Source organism: Alosa pseudoharengus, unplaced genomic scaffold, assembly GCF_046254945.1.
Source record: "Alosa pseudoharengus isolate Yale_2024_CS ecotype anadromous, Long Island Sound unplaced genomic scaffold, YU_APseudo_1.1 YU_APseudo_1.1_scf_20, whole genome shotgun sequence".
Taxonomy (NCBI): domain Eukaryota; kingdom Metazoa; phylum Chordata; class Actinopteri; order Clupeiformes; family Clupeidae; genus Alosa; species Alosa pseudoharengus.
This window is the reverse complement of record NW_027468664.1, coordinates 1,013,261-1,028,009: the sequence shown is the minus strand read 5'-3', so window position 1 is coordinate 1,028,009 and position 14,749 is coordinate 1,013,261. Positions and strand designations below refer to the sequence as shown.

Genomic DNA, 14,749 nt, shown 5'->3' with positions numbered 1-14,749 from the left:
TGACACACTGAGTTCTTATGACACACTGAGTTCTTATAGACATGACACACTGAGTTATTATGACACACTGAGTTCTTATATACATGACACACTGAGTTCTTATGACACACTGAGTTCTTATAGACATGATACACTGAGTTTTTATGACACACTGAGTTCTTATGACACACTGAGTTCTTATAGACATGACTCGCTGAGTTCTTATAGACATGACACACTGAGTTCTTATGACACACTGAGTTCTTATAGACATGACACACTGAGTTCTTATAGACATGACACACTGAGTTATTATGACACACTGAGTTCTTATAGACATGACACACTGAGTTCTTATAGACATGACACACTGAGTTCTTATGACACACTGAGTTCTTATAGACATGACACACTGAGTTCTTATGACACACTGAGTTCTTATAGACATGACACACTGAGTTCTTATAGACATGACACACTGAGTTCTTATAGACATGACACACTGAGTTATTATGACACACTGAGTTCTTATGACACACTGAGTTCTTATAGACATGACACACTGAGTTCTTTTAGACACACTGAGTTCTGATAGACATGACACACTGAGTTCTTATGACACACTGAGTTCTTATAGACATGACACACTGAGTTCTTATGACACACTGAGTTCTTATGACACACTGAGTTCTTATAGACATGACACACTGAGTTCTTATGACACACTGAGTTCTGATAGACATGACACACTGAGTTCTTATGACACACTGAGTTCTTATAGACATGACACACTGAGTTCTTATAGACATGACACACTTAGTTCTTATAGACACACTGAGTTCTTATAGACATGACACACTGAGTTATTATGACACACTGAGTTCTTATAGACATGGCACACTGAGTTCTTATGACACACTGAGTTCTGATAGACATGACACACTGAGTTCTTATGACACACTGAGTTCTTATAGACATGACACACTGAGTTCTTATGACACACTGAGTTCTAGACATGACACATTGAGTTCTTATAGACACACTGAGTTCTGATAGACATGACACACTGAGTTCTTATGACACACTGAGTTCTTATAGACATGACACACTGAGTTCTTATGACACACTGAGTTCTTATGACACACTGAGTTCTTATAGACATGACACACTGAGTTCTTATGACACACTGAGTTCTTATGACACACTGAGTTCTTATAGACATGACATACTGAGTTATTATGACACACTGAGTTCTTATAGACATGGCACACTGAGTTCTTATGACACACTGAGTTCTGATAGACATGACACACTGAGTTCTTATAGACATGACACACTGAGTTCTTATGACACACTGAGTTCTTATGACACACTGAGTTCTTATAGACATGACACACTGAGTTATTATGACACACTGAGTTCTTATAGACATGACACTCTGAGTTCTTATGACACACTGAGTTCTTATGACACACTGAGTTCTAATAGACATGACACACTGAGTTCTTATAGACATGACACACTGAGTTCTTATGACACACTGAGTTCTTATAGACATGATACACTGAGTTTTTATGACACACTGAGTTCTTATGACACACTGAGTTCTTATAGACATGACTCGCTGAGTTCTTATAGACATGACACACTGAGTTCTTATGACACACTGAGTTCTTATAGACATGACACACTGAGTTCTTATGACACACTGAGTTCTTATAGACATGACACACTGAGTTATTATGACACACTGAGTTCTTATAGACATGACACACTGAGTTCTTATGACAAACTGAGTTCTTATAGACATGACACACTGAGTTCTTATGACACACTGAGTTCTTATAGACATGACACACAGTTCTTATAGACATGACACACTGAGTTCTTATAGACACACTGAGTTCTGAAAGACATGACACACTGAGTTCTTATGACACACTGAGTTCTTATAGACATGACACACTGAGTTCTTATGACACACTGAGTTCTTATAGACATGACACACTGAGTTCTTATGACACACTGAGTTCTTATAGACATGACACACAGTTCTTATAGACATGACACACTGAGTTCTTATAGACACACTGAGTTCTGAAAGACATGACACACTGAGTTCTTATGACACACTGAGTTCTTATAGACATGACACACTGAGTTCTTATGACACACTGAGTTCTTATAGACATGACACACTGAGTTCTTATGACACACTGAGTTCTTGTAGACATGACACACAGTTCTTATAGACATGACACACTGAGTTCTTATAGACACACTGAGTTCTGATAGACATGACACACTGAGTTCTTATGACACACTGAGTTCTTATAGACATGACACACTGAGTTCTTATGACACACTGAGTTCTTATGACACACTGAGTTCTTATAGACATGACACACTGAGTTCTTATGACACACTGAGTTCTGATAGACATGACACACTGAGTTCTTATGACACACTGAGTTCTTATAGACATGACACACTGAGTTCTTATAGACATGACACACTGAGTTCTTATAGACATGACACACTGAGTTCTTATAGACACACTGAGTTCTTATAGACATGACACACTGAGTTATTATGACACACTGAGTTCTTATAGACATGGCACACTGAGTTCTTATGACACACTGAGTTCTGATAGACATGACACACTGAGTTCTTATGACACACTGAGTTCTTATAGACATGACACACTGAGTTCTTATGACACACTGAGTTCTAGACATGACACACTGAGTTCTTATAGACACACTGAGTTCTGATAGACATGACACACTGAGTTCTTATGACACACTGAGTTCTTATAGACATGACACACTGAGTTATTATGACACACTGAGTTCTTATAGACATGACACACTGAGTTCTTATGACACACTGAGTTCTTATAGACATGATACACTGAGTTTTTATGACACACTGAGTTCTTATGACACACTGAGTTCTTATAGACATGACTCGCTGAGTTCTTATAGACATGACACACTGAGTTCTTATGACACACTGAGTTCTTATAGACATGACACACTGAGTTCTTATGACACACTGAGTTCTTATAGACATGACACACTGAGTTATTATGACACACTGAGTTCTTATAGACATGACACACTGAGTTCTTATGACAAACTGAGTTCTTATAGACATGACACACTGAGTTCTTATGACACACTGAGTTCTTATAGACATGACACACAGTTCTTATAGACATGACACACTGAGTTCTTATAGACACACTGAGTTCTGAAAGACATGACACACTGAGTTCTTATGACACACTGAGTTCTTATAGACATGACACACTGAGTTCTTATGACACACTGAGTTCTTATAGACATGACACACTGAGTTCTTATGACACACTGAGTTCTTATAGACATGACACACAGTTCTTATAGACATGACACACTGAGTTCTTATAGACACACTGAGTTCTGAAAGACATGACACACTGAGTTCTTATGACACACTGAGTTCTTATAGACATGACACACTGAGTTCTTATGACACACTGAGTTCTTATAGACATGACACACTGAGTTCTTATGACACACTGAGTTCTTGTAGACATGACACACAGTTCTTATAGACATGACACACTGAGTTCTTATAGACACACTGAGTTCTGATAGACATGACACACTGAGTTCTTATGACACACTGAGTTCTTATAGACATGACACACTGAGTTCTTATGACACACTGAGTTCTTATGACACACTGAGTTCTTATAGACATGACACACTGAGTTCTTATGACACACTGAGTTCTGATAGACATGACACACTGAGTTCTTATGACACACTGAGTTCTTATAGACATGACACACTGAGTTCTTATAGACATGACACACTGAGTTCTTATAGACATGACACACTGAGTTCTTATAGACACACTGAGTTCTTATAGACATGACACACTGAGTTATTATGACACACTGAGTTCTTATAGACATGGCACACTGAGTTCTTATGACACACTGAGTTCTGATAGACATGACACACTGAGTTCTTATGACACACTGAGTTCTTATAGACATGACACACTGAGTTCTTATGACACACTGAGTTCTAGACATGACACACTGAGTTCTTATAGACACACTGAGTTCTGATAGACATGACACACTGAGTTCTTATGACACACTGAGTTCTTATAGACATGACACACTGAGTTATTATGACACACTGAGTTCTTATAGACATGACACACTGAGTTCTTATGACACACTGAGTTCTTATAGACATGATACACTGAGTTCTTATGACACACTGAGTTCTTATGACACACTGAGTTCTTATAGACATGACACACTGAGTTCTTATGACACACTGAGTTCTTATGACACACTGAGTTCTTATAGACATGACATACTGAGTTATTATGACACACTGAGTTCTTATAGACATGGCACACTGAGTTCTTATGACACACTGAGTTCTGATAGACATGACACACTGAGTTCTTATAGACATGACACACTGAGTTCTTATGACACACTGAGTTCTTATGACACACTGAGTTCTTATAGACATGACACACTGAGTTATTATGACACACTGAGTTCTTATAGACATGACACTCTGAGTTCTTATGACACACTGAGTTCTAATAGACATGACACACTGAGTTCTTATAGACATGACACACTGAGTTCTTATGACACACTGAGTTCTTATAGACATGATACACTGAGTTTTTATGACACACTGAGTTCTTATGACACACTGAGTTCTTATAGACATGACTCGCTGAGTTCTTATAGACATGACACACTGAGTTCTTATGACACACTGAGTTCTTATAGACATGACACACTGAGTTCTTATAGACATGACACACTGAGTTATTATGACACACTGAGTTCTTATAGACATGACACACTGAGTTCTTATAGACATGACACACTGAGTTCTTATGACACACTGAGTTCTTATAGACATGACACACTGAGTTCTTATGACACACTGAGTTCTTATAGACATGACACACTGAGTTCTTATAGACATGACACACTGAGTTCTTATAGACATGACACACTGAGTTATTATGACACACTGAGTTCTTATGACACACTGAGTTCTTATAGACATGACACACTGAGTTCTTTTAGACACACTGAGTTCTGATAGACATGACACACTGAGTTCTTATGACACACTGAGTTCTTATAGACATGACACACTGAGTTCTTATGGCACACTGAGTTCTTATGACACACTGAGTTCTGATAGACATGACACACTGAGTTCTTATAGACATGACACACTGAGTTCTTATGACACACTGAGTTCTTATGACACACTGAGTTCTCATAGACATGACACACTGAGTTATTACGACACACTGAGTTCTTATAGACATGACACACTGAGTTCTTATGACACACTGAGTTCTGATAGACATGACACACTGAGTTCTTATAGACATGACACACTGAGTTCTTATGACACACTGAGTTCTTATGACACACTGAGTTCTCATAGACATGACACACTGAGTTATTACGACACACTGAGTTCTTATAGACATGACACACAGTTCTTATAGACATGACACACTGAGTTCTTATGACACACTGAGTTATTATAGACATGACACACTGAGTTCTTATGACACACTGAGTAATTATAGACATGACACACAGTTCTTATAGACATGACACACTGAGTTCTTACGACACACTGAATTCTTATAGACATGACACTGAGATCTTCTGACACACTGAGTTCTTATAGACATGACTCGCTGAGTTCTTATAGACATGACACACTGAGTTCTTATGACACACTGAGTTCTTATAGACATGACACACTGAGTTATTATGACACACTGAGTTCTTATAGACATGACACACTGAGTTCTTATGACACACTGAGTTCTTATGACACACTGAGTTCTTATAGACATGACACACAGTTCTTATAGACATGACACACTGAGTTCTTATGACACACTGAGTTATTATAGACATGACACACTGAGTTCTTACGACACACTGAATTCTTATAGACATGACACTGAGATCTTCTGACACACTGAGTTCTTATAGACATGACTCGCTGAGTTCTTATAGACATGACACACTGAGTTCTTACGACACACTGAATTCTTATAGACATGACACTGAGATCTTCTGACACACTGAGTTCTTATAGACATGACTCGCTGAGTTCTTATAGACATGACACACTGAGTTCTTATGACCCACTGAGTTCTTATAGACATGACACACTGAGTTCTTATAGACATGACACACTGAGTTATTATGACACACTGAGTTCTTATAGACATGACACACTGAGTTCTTATGACACACTGAGTTCTTATAGACATGACACACAGTTCTTATAGACATGACACACTGAGTTCTTATGACACACTGAGTTATTATAGACATGACACACTGAGTTCTTATGACACACTGAGTAATTATAGACATGACACACAGTTCTTATAGACATGACACACTGAGTTCTTACGACACACTGAATTCCTATAGACATGACACTGAGATCTTCTGACACACTGAGTTCTTATAGACATGACTCGCTGAGTTCTTATAGACATGACACACTGAGTTCTTATGACACACTGAGTTCTTATAGACATGACACACTGAGTTATTATGACACACTGAGTTCTTATAGACATGACACACTGAGTTCTTATGACACACTGAGTTCTTATGACACACTGAGTTCTTATAGACATGACACACAGTTCTTATAGACATGACACACTGAGTTCTTATGACACACTGAGTTATTATAGACATGACACACTGAGTTCTTACGACACACTGAATTCTTATAGACATGACACTGAGATCTTCTGACACACTGAGTTCTTATAGACATGACTCGCTGAGTTCTTATAGACATGACACACTGAGTTCTTATGACCCACTGAGTTCTTATAGACATGACACACTGAGTTCTTATAGACATGACACACTGAGTTATTATGACACACTGAGTTCTTATAGACATGACACACTGAGTTCTTATGACACACTGAGTTCTTATGACACACTGAGTTCTTATAGACATGACACACTGAGTTCTTATAGATATGACACACTGAGTTCTTATGACACACTGAGTTCTTATAGACATGACAAACTGAGTTCTTATGACACACTGAGTTCTTATAGACATGACACACTGAGTTCTTATGACACACTGAGTTCTTATAGACATGACACACAGTTCTTATAGACATGACACACTGAGTTCTTATAGACACACTGAGTTCTGAAAGACATGACACACTGAGTTCTTATGACACACTGAGTTCTTATAGACATGACACACTGAGTTCTTATGACACACTGAGTTCTTATAGACATGACACACTGAGTTCTTATGACACACTGAGTTCTTGTAGACATGACACACAGTTCTTATAGACATGACACACTGAGTCCTTATAGACACACTGAGTTCTGATAGACATGACACACTGAGTTCTTATGACACACTGAGTTCTTATAGACATGACACACTGAGTTCTTATGACACACTGAGTTCTTATAACACACTGAGTTCTTATAGACATGACACACTGAGTTCTTATGACACACTGAGTTCTGATAGACATGACACACTGAGTTCTTATGACACACTGAGTTCTTATAGACATGACACACTGAGTTCTTATAGACATGACACACTGAGTTCTTATAGACACACTGAGTTCTTATAGACATGACACACTGAGTTCTTATAGACATGACACACTGAGTTATTATGACACACTGAGTTCTTATAGACATGGCACACTGAGTTCTTATGACACACTGAGTTCTGATAGACATGACACACTGAGTTCTTATGACACACTGAGTTCTTATAGACATGACACACTGAGTTCTTATGACACACTGAGTTCTAGACATGACACACTGAGTTCTTATGACACACTGAGTTCTTATAGACATGACACACTGAGTTCTTATGACACACTGAGTTCTTATAGACATGACACACTGAGTTCTTATAGACATGACACACTGAGTTATTATGACACACTGAGTTCTTATAGATATGGCACACTGAGTTCTTATGACACACTGAGTTCTTATAGACATGACACACAGTTCTTATAGACACACTGAGTTCTGATAGACATGACACACTGAGTTCTTATGACACACTGAGTTCTTATAGACATGACACACTGAGTTATTATGACACACTGAGTTCTTATGACACACTGAGTTCTTATAGACATGACACACTGAGTTCTTATAGACACACTGAGTTCTGATAGACATGACACACTGAGTTCTTATGACACACTGAGTTATTATAGACATGACACACTGAGTTCTTTTGACACACTGAGTTCTTATAGACATGACACACTGAGTTCTTATGACACACTGAGTTCTTATAGACATGACACACTGAGTTCTTATGACACACTGAGTTCTTATAGACATGACACACAGTTCTTATAGACATGACACACTGAGTTCTTATAGACACACTGAGTTCTGAAAGACATGACACACTGAGTTCTTATGACACACTGAGTTCTTATAGACATGACACACTGAGTTCTTATGACACACTGAGTTCTTATAGACATGACACACTGAGTTCTTATGACACACTGAGTTCTTGTAGACATGACACACAGTTCTTATAGACATGACACACTGAGTTCTTATAGACACACTTAGTTCTGATAGACATGACACACTGAGTTCTTATGACACACTGAGTTCTTATAGACATGACACACTGAGTTCTTATGACACACTGAGTTCTTATGACACACTGAGTTCTTATAGACATGACACACTGAGTTCTTATGACACACTGAGTTCTGATAGACATGACACACTGAGTTCTTATGACACACTGAGTTCTTATAGACATGACACACTGAGTTCTTATAGACATGACACACTGAGTTCTTATAGACACACTGAGTTCTTATAGACATGACACACTGAGTTCTTATAGACATGACACACTGAGTTATTATGACACACTGAGTTCTTATAGACATGGCACACTGAGTTCTTATGACACACTGAGTTCTGATAGACATGACACACTGAGTTCTTATGACACACTGAGTTCTTATGACACACTGAGTTCTTATAGACATGACACACTGAGTTATTATAGACATGACACACTGAGTTCTTATGACACACTGAGATCTTATGACACACTGACATGACACACTAAGTTCTTATAGCTACAGACATGACAAAGCGTTTATGGGGCTATTATAGCGGATGTGTTTGTCATGCAATCAGTCTTGCCTCTGATATTATGTTGTGTGTGTGTGTGTGTGTGTGTGTGTGTTATGTTGAGGGGACATTGTGAAATGATTAACTTCAAAAGATGCAAACAAAGCGCCACATTCCGGAGGTTTCTACCCATCCTGCCTCTTGTGTGTCTCGCAGCTCAAGCCTGTGTATGTGTGTGTGTGTATCTGTGTGCTCAGGCCTGAAGAACAGAGAACAGAATCTGGAATCATTTACAAAGATGTAGGAGGCTTGAGGAAAAAAACATGTGCAACGATTCTGCAAAAATATAAGCAGCAATTCTCCAGAAAACCAAAATTACAGCTCTGCCTGGAAAGATGGCCTGTGGGTACACACACATACACAAAAACACACACACACACACACACACACAACATCAGACCTGGAGACGACAATGGCCACAGACAACACACACAATCAAAAGGGGAAACCAAAATTCAGGAAAAAGATGTGTGTATGTCTGAGGCGTGTATGGGTGTGTGTGTGTATGTACTGTATGTGTGTGTGTATATGTGTGTGGGTGTGTATATGTGTGGGTATGTGTGTGTATGTGAGTGTGTGTGTCTGTGTATATGTATATGTGTGTGTGTGTATATGTGTGTGTGTGTGTATGTGTGTGTCTATATGTATGTGTGTCTGTCTGTGTACAGTATGTGTGTGTATGTGTGTGTGTATGTATGTGTGTATGTATGTGTGTGGGTGGGTATGTGTGTGTATGTGAGTGTGTGTATGTATGTATGTGTGTGTGTATATGTGTGTGGGTGTGTATGTGTGGGTATGTGAGTGTGTGTGTGTGTGTATGTGAGTGTGTGTGTGGGTATATGTGTGTGTGTGTGTGTGTATGTGTGGGTATGGATGTGTGTGTGTGTGTGTGTGTATTTGGAGCAGTGGAAACCCTCTGAGCAATCTCTGTCTGAGTGTGTCTGTGTATATAAATGAGTGAGTGAATGAGTGTGTGTGTGGGTGTGTGTGTGTGTGTGTATATGTGTGTGTGTGTGGGTGTGTATGTATGTGTGTGTATATGTGAGTGTGTGAGTAAGTAATAGTAAGTGAGTCATTTTAATTTGTATAGCACATTACTTCAAAGAAAAGACATTTTAAAAGATGATTCCAGCACCAACTGACCTCCAGACACAAAACACAAAACCAAAGGAAAGGAAAAAGACAGATATATAACCGCTCCACATTAACAGGGAATGTGTGGAGAACGCTCATGTCTTTAGAACCCTTTAGAACCGCTCCACATTAAAAGGGAATATGTGGAAAGGGCTCCTGTCTTTAGAACTGCTCCACATTAACAGGGAATATGTGGAAAGTTCTCCTGTCTTTAAGTTCCTGGGCACACACATCACAGGGAACCTCTCACACACACATACACACTCACACACACATACACACCAACACCCACCACATGGCCAAGAAGGCCCAGCAGCGACTCCACTTCCTGAGAATCCTCAGGAAACACCACCTGGAGGAGAAACTGCTGGTGTCCTTCTACCGCTGCTCCATGGAACACGTGCTGGCCATCTGCATGTCCACCTGGTATAGCAGCTGCTCAGCAGCGGACAAGAAGACCTTACAAAGGATTATTAATACCGCCCAAAAAACCACCGGCTGTGCCATGCCTTACCTGCAGGACATCTTCAGTTCCGGCTGTCACACACGGTCACTTAGAGACTGAGCCCCTCTGTGTGCCGGACTGTATGCACTCTGCATATGCATATGAACATGTACAGATATGTATGAAACATGAAAAACACATAGAAAGTACAATACATGCAACACAATATACACAGAAAGTGCAAACATTTCATTTCAAGTTTGGGATCGATCTATCTATCTATCTATCTATCTTTCTATCTTTCTATCTATCTATCAGTGTTGTGCCAGTTCACAGCTTTTCTGAACTAGTTCAAGTTCAGTTCATACATGCTCAAAGTGAACAGTTCACGTTCAAAGTTCACAATTTTAATTCTGAACTAGTTCAAAGTTCAATTCATTTTACTTTTTTCGTGAGATATTCAAATAAATACTTTTTATTTACACTACGAGCTAGATATCAGTATACGTTCTTTGAAGCTGCTCATTGTAGACATTTGCTCATGACACTGCAATTGTGGGTTTCTTACCAGGTGATGAAACTTGCAGCAGTACAGACAAGGTAGACCAGTCTCCGTGCCATCACTTCCACTAGCCATTTTTTTTTAAATTGCAGCGCTTTCTCTCACTCTCGTCATTGGTCTGTCTCTCTCTCTCTCGCTCCTCCAGCCCTCCGCGCTCTCGTCGTTGCCTGCTACGCGGCGTTGCTATGCCTACCCCGCTCTGCTGCAATTCATCACGGGTAACGGAAGCCAGTATGCTATTCAACTATTCTCAGTCGGACACTACGTTGCCCGCAATGCATTGTGCACAATGTCAAAACCATTTCTGTCTGGTGATACATGATTTAAGCGGCACCAGAGAGAATACAGGACGGAGGAACTTTCTCTCGTTGCTTTTCAAAAGAGAAAACAGATGCCACTCAGTGACAACGTTCATTTACAGTGATGTCTGCCGTTCATGACACATAATGTGAACTAATTCACGTTCAAGTTCTTTATTAAAAAATGTGTTGCGTTCAGTTCAACGTTCACGAAAAAATGAGCGTGTTCAATGAACGCGTTCTTTTGAACTCGTTCACGCACAACACTGCTATCTATCTATCATTTGAATCACATGTCTTCAGAGCTCTTCTTCTTCAGAGTTGCCATCAGAATAAATGACCGAGAACAGAGTCCCGTATCATGTAACCCTAACCCTAACTCTAGCTAACTAGCTAACTTAAACGTTGCCGAATTGAATAACTGAAATGGCAGCAATCGTTCAGGACTCAGCTCACTAAAAATGACCTTGACCGACAAAAGGAGTTCATTTTTTAAAACAATAGAATAGGTCATCCCTCTAGGCTTTGTCATTTTCGTTCGGGTTGCACGAGAGAAGTGACATTGACGAGCGGAGCGCTGTTCTAAAAGTTGAACAGATGTTCAGCGCTCTTAGGTCTGCGGATCGCTAAGTACCTTTTTTCCACTGAGGGCGCTGAGTGCTGTGAACGCTGAACTTCATAGGATTTGTGTAGAAAATAGCCTCCGTCGGCGCAAAAAACGCGATTGGTGGACACAGGCCCTAATGACTCATGCATCACCGGCCAAACTGGCTAGTAAGTTTTTACCCGCCTTATGCCACCCGCTTGGCAGGTGTTATTTTAGAACCCTGGTCATCATTCTAATAGTAGAAATGCATGAGGGCAGTTGGTATTAGGGTATGACAAAGTGTATCGTTTTTAGAATTACCGTATTTTCCAGACTATAAGTCGCTCCTGAGTATAAGTCGCATCAGTCAAAAAATGCGTCATGAGCAGGAAAAAAACATATATAAGTCGCACCGGACTATAAGTCGCATTTATTTAGAAATGTATTTCACAAAATCCAAAACCAAAAACAGAGACTATGTAACTGGATTATTGTGGCCAAAAAGATTAATGAAGATGAAGGAGTGAAGGCCGCCAAGAGGAGGGCAGGAAGGTCATTGCAAAGCAAAAGATTCACTGAAAGAAAATGCCATGAGGTGCACCAAAATGTATATAAAATGTGGAGAATACAATGCAATCAAGCATTTTGGGCGATGTGGAGTCACAAGCTGGCAGCAGATTAAATGCTCATGAGAGAGAAAAAGATGCAGTTTTAGACGTGACCAAAACGATAGGCCTATAAACCTGACGGTAATTGTTAAGCAATTTACAAAAGATTCACTGAACAAAAATGCTGATATGATACATGAAAATTTAGCTAAAAATGTGGAGAATACAATGCAATCAAGCATTTTGGGCGATGTGGAGTCACAAGCTGGCAGCAGATTAAATGCTCACGATAGAGAAAAAGACGGTTTTAAAAGGACGTGACCGAAGCTGAGGCAAGCCACACTCTTAAAACAAAAGGTTCTAAATGGAACCTTTAAGGGTTCTATAACTTGGTTCATATATGGCACCCTCAAAAGGTTCCATATAGAACCATTCCAGAGGGTTCAATATAAATAACCCTTAGGGGTTCTTTCATTTTTTATAAAAGGGTTCTAAATAGTACCTTTTAAGAGGTTCATTCATTCCCCCAAAACCTTTTATTACTTGTTGATCATATTTTAATGTTTAATCATAAATAATGATAGTGGTTACTAGTGATCACTGATTAATATATTGTATAGTGATTATCAATAATACTTGTAAAATTGTTTAGGAAAGAGGGAGGCGTTTACTTTAAATGAAAATATACCCATTAACTTGTTACACAAACCTTTGTTTACATGCTGTAAGCCCTGTAATAATATGAAAGAGTTGTGCCTGGCTCTACACATAAAAACATGAACAGGAAGGCCACACACAGATTTAGAAATAATCAAGCAAATTATACCAGTAATATAATAAAAGGTAATATTAACTAAGACTAGCAAATTTGATTGTAAAGTCTCCAGACAGGAGTCGACACTCTTTTTTGACTTGGTATCTTGAACAAATAATGCTCTGCAAAAGCCAGTGTGTGCTTAATCTGCATGTGGTGGTACTCCACACCAAAGATGTAATACAACTCCAGCAGGCATTGGAGGGCATGTGGCACATCCATCTCTCCACTTGCTATTGTGATGCCATCCATCTTTATGGATGCTCTCCTGGCAAGGAGGGGAGTATCGCCACCCTGGAAGATGATGGTTGGAAACACGCTCAGTGGTTCCTATGCAAATGAGAAATGTACAAGGGATCTCCTGTAAGAGTCTATGATGTGAATTGACAACATAAAGCAATGTTAATTGTAATGTTAAAAACATCAAATACCTCGTCTAAACAATACAGAAACTTGGCATCCTCCTTAAAAAGGGCAGGCAAAATTAGGACAGCAGCACTTTTTTGAAGGTCTGAAATTTCAAAAGAAACAAAGAATGATTTCATTAAAACATAGTTTAATGATCTTATTATTATTAAATAATTGAAGGGTGCAAGGGAAAAGAAGAAGCTGGTGACTTACCATCTGTGTTAGTATCTCGTAGGCTTGACAGCATCTCCCTCTGACTCCCACTGTCAGCCACTCTGATGACGTTAGGGGTCAATATACTGAGGGTGTAATGCAGGCTTAGCTTGAAGTCCAGTCCAAACCGCAACTTCATTTCATGATGCATCTACAAATGAACAAACAAAACAAAACAGAGAAAATTATAGTTACCAATAAATGGTTATAGAACTTACTCCTGAACAGCACTGAACTCACATTATAGTAATACTACTGTAAGACTGTGCTACTCACCAGCTCTGGCACCCAAAGAAATGGGAACATCTCCATCCCCTCCTCAGTTGGCTTTCCCATTTGCTCTACCCTCTTATAGACAGTTTGCCTCATCCTGTCCATTATATGACTAATATCTGGCTGACGACGGCACAACTAA

The 14,749-nt window shown here is 39.2% G+C and overlaps 1 long non-coding RNA gene across 1 annotated transcript; it reads right to left on the bottom strand.

Moving 5' to 3' along the window:
• Nucleotides 1–13,916: 13,916 nt before the first annotated feature.
• On the bottom strand, nt 13,917–14,473 carry LOC143136528 (uncharacterized). The gene is made up of 3 exons (XR_012989328.1): nt 14,335–14,473; nt 14,145–14,224; nt 13,917–14,043 (listed from the first exon to the last, which is right to left on the bottom strand). It is a non-coding gene; the product is annotated as an uncharacterized LOC143136528 (long non-coding RNA).
• Nucleotides 14,474–14,749: the final 276 nt, after the last annotated feature.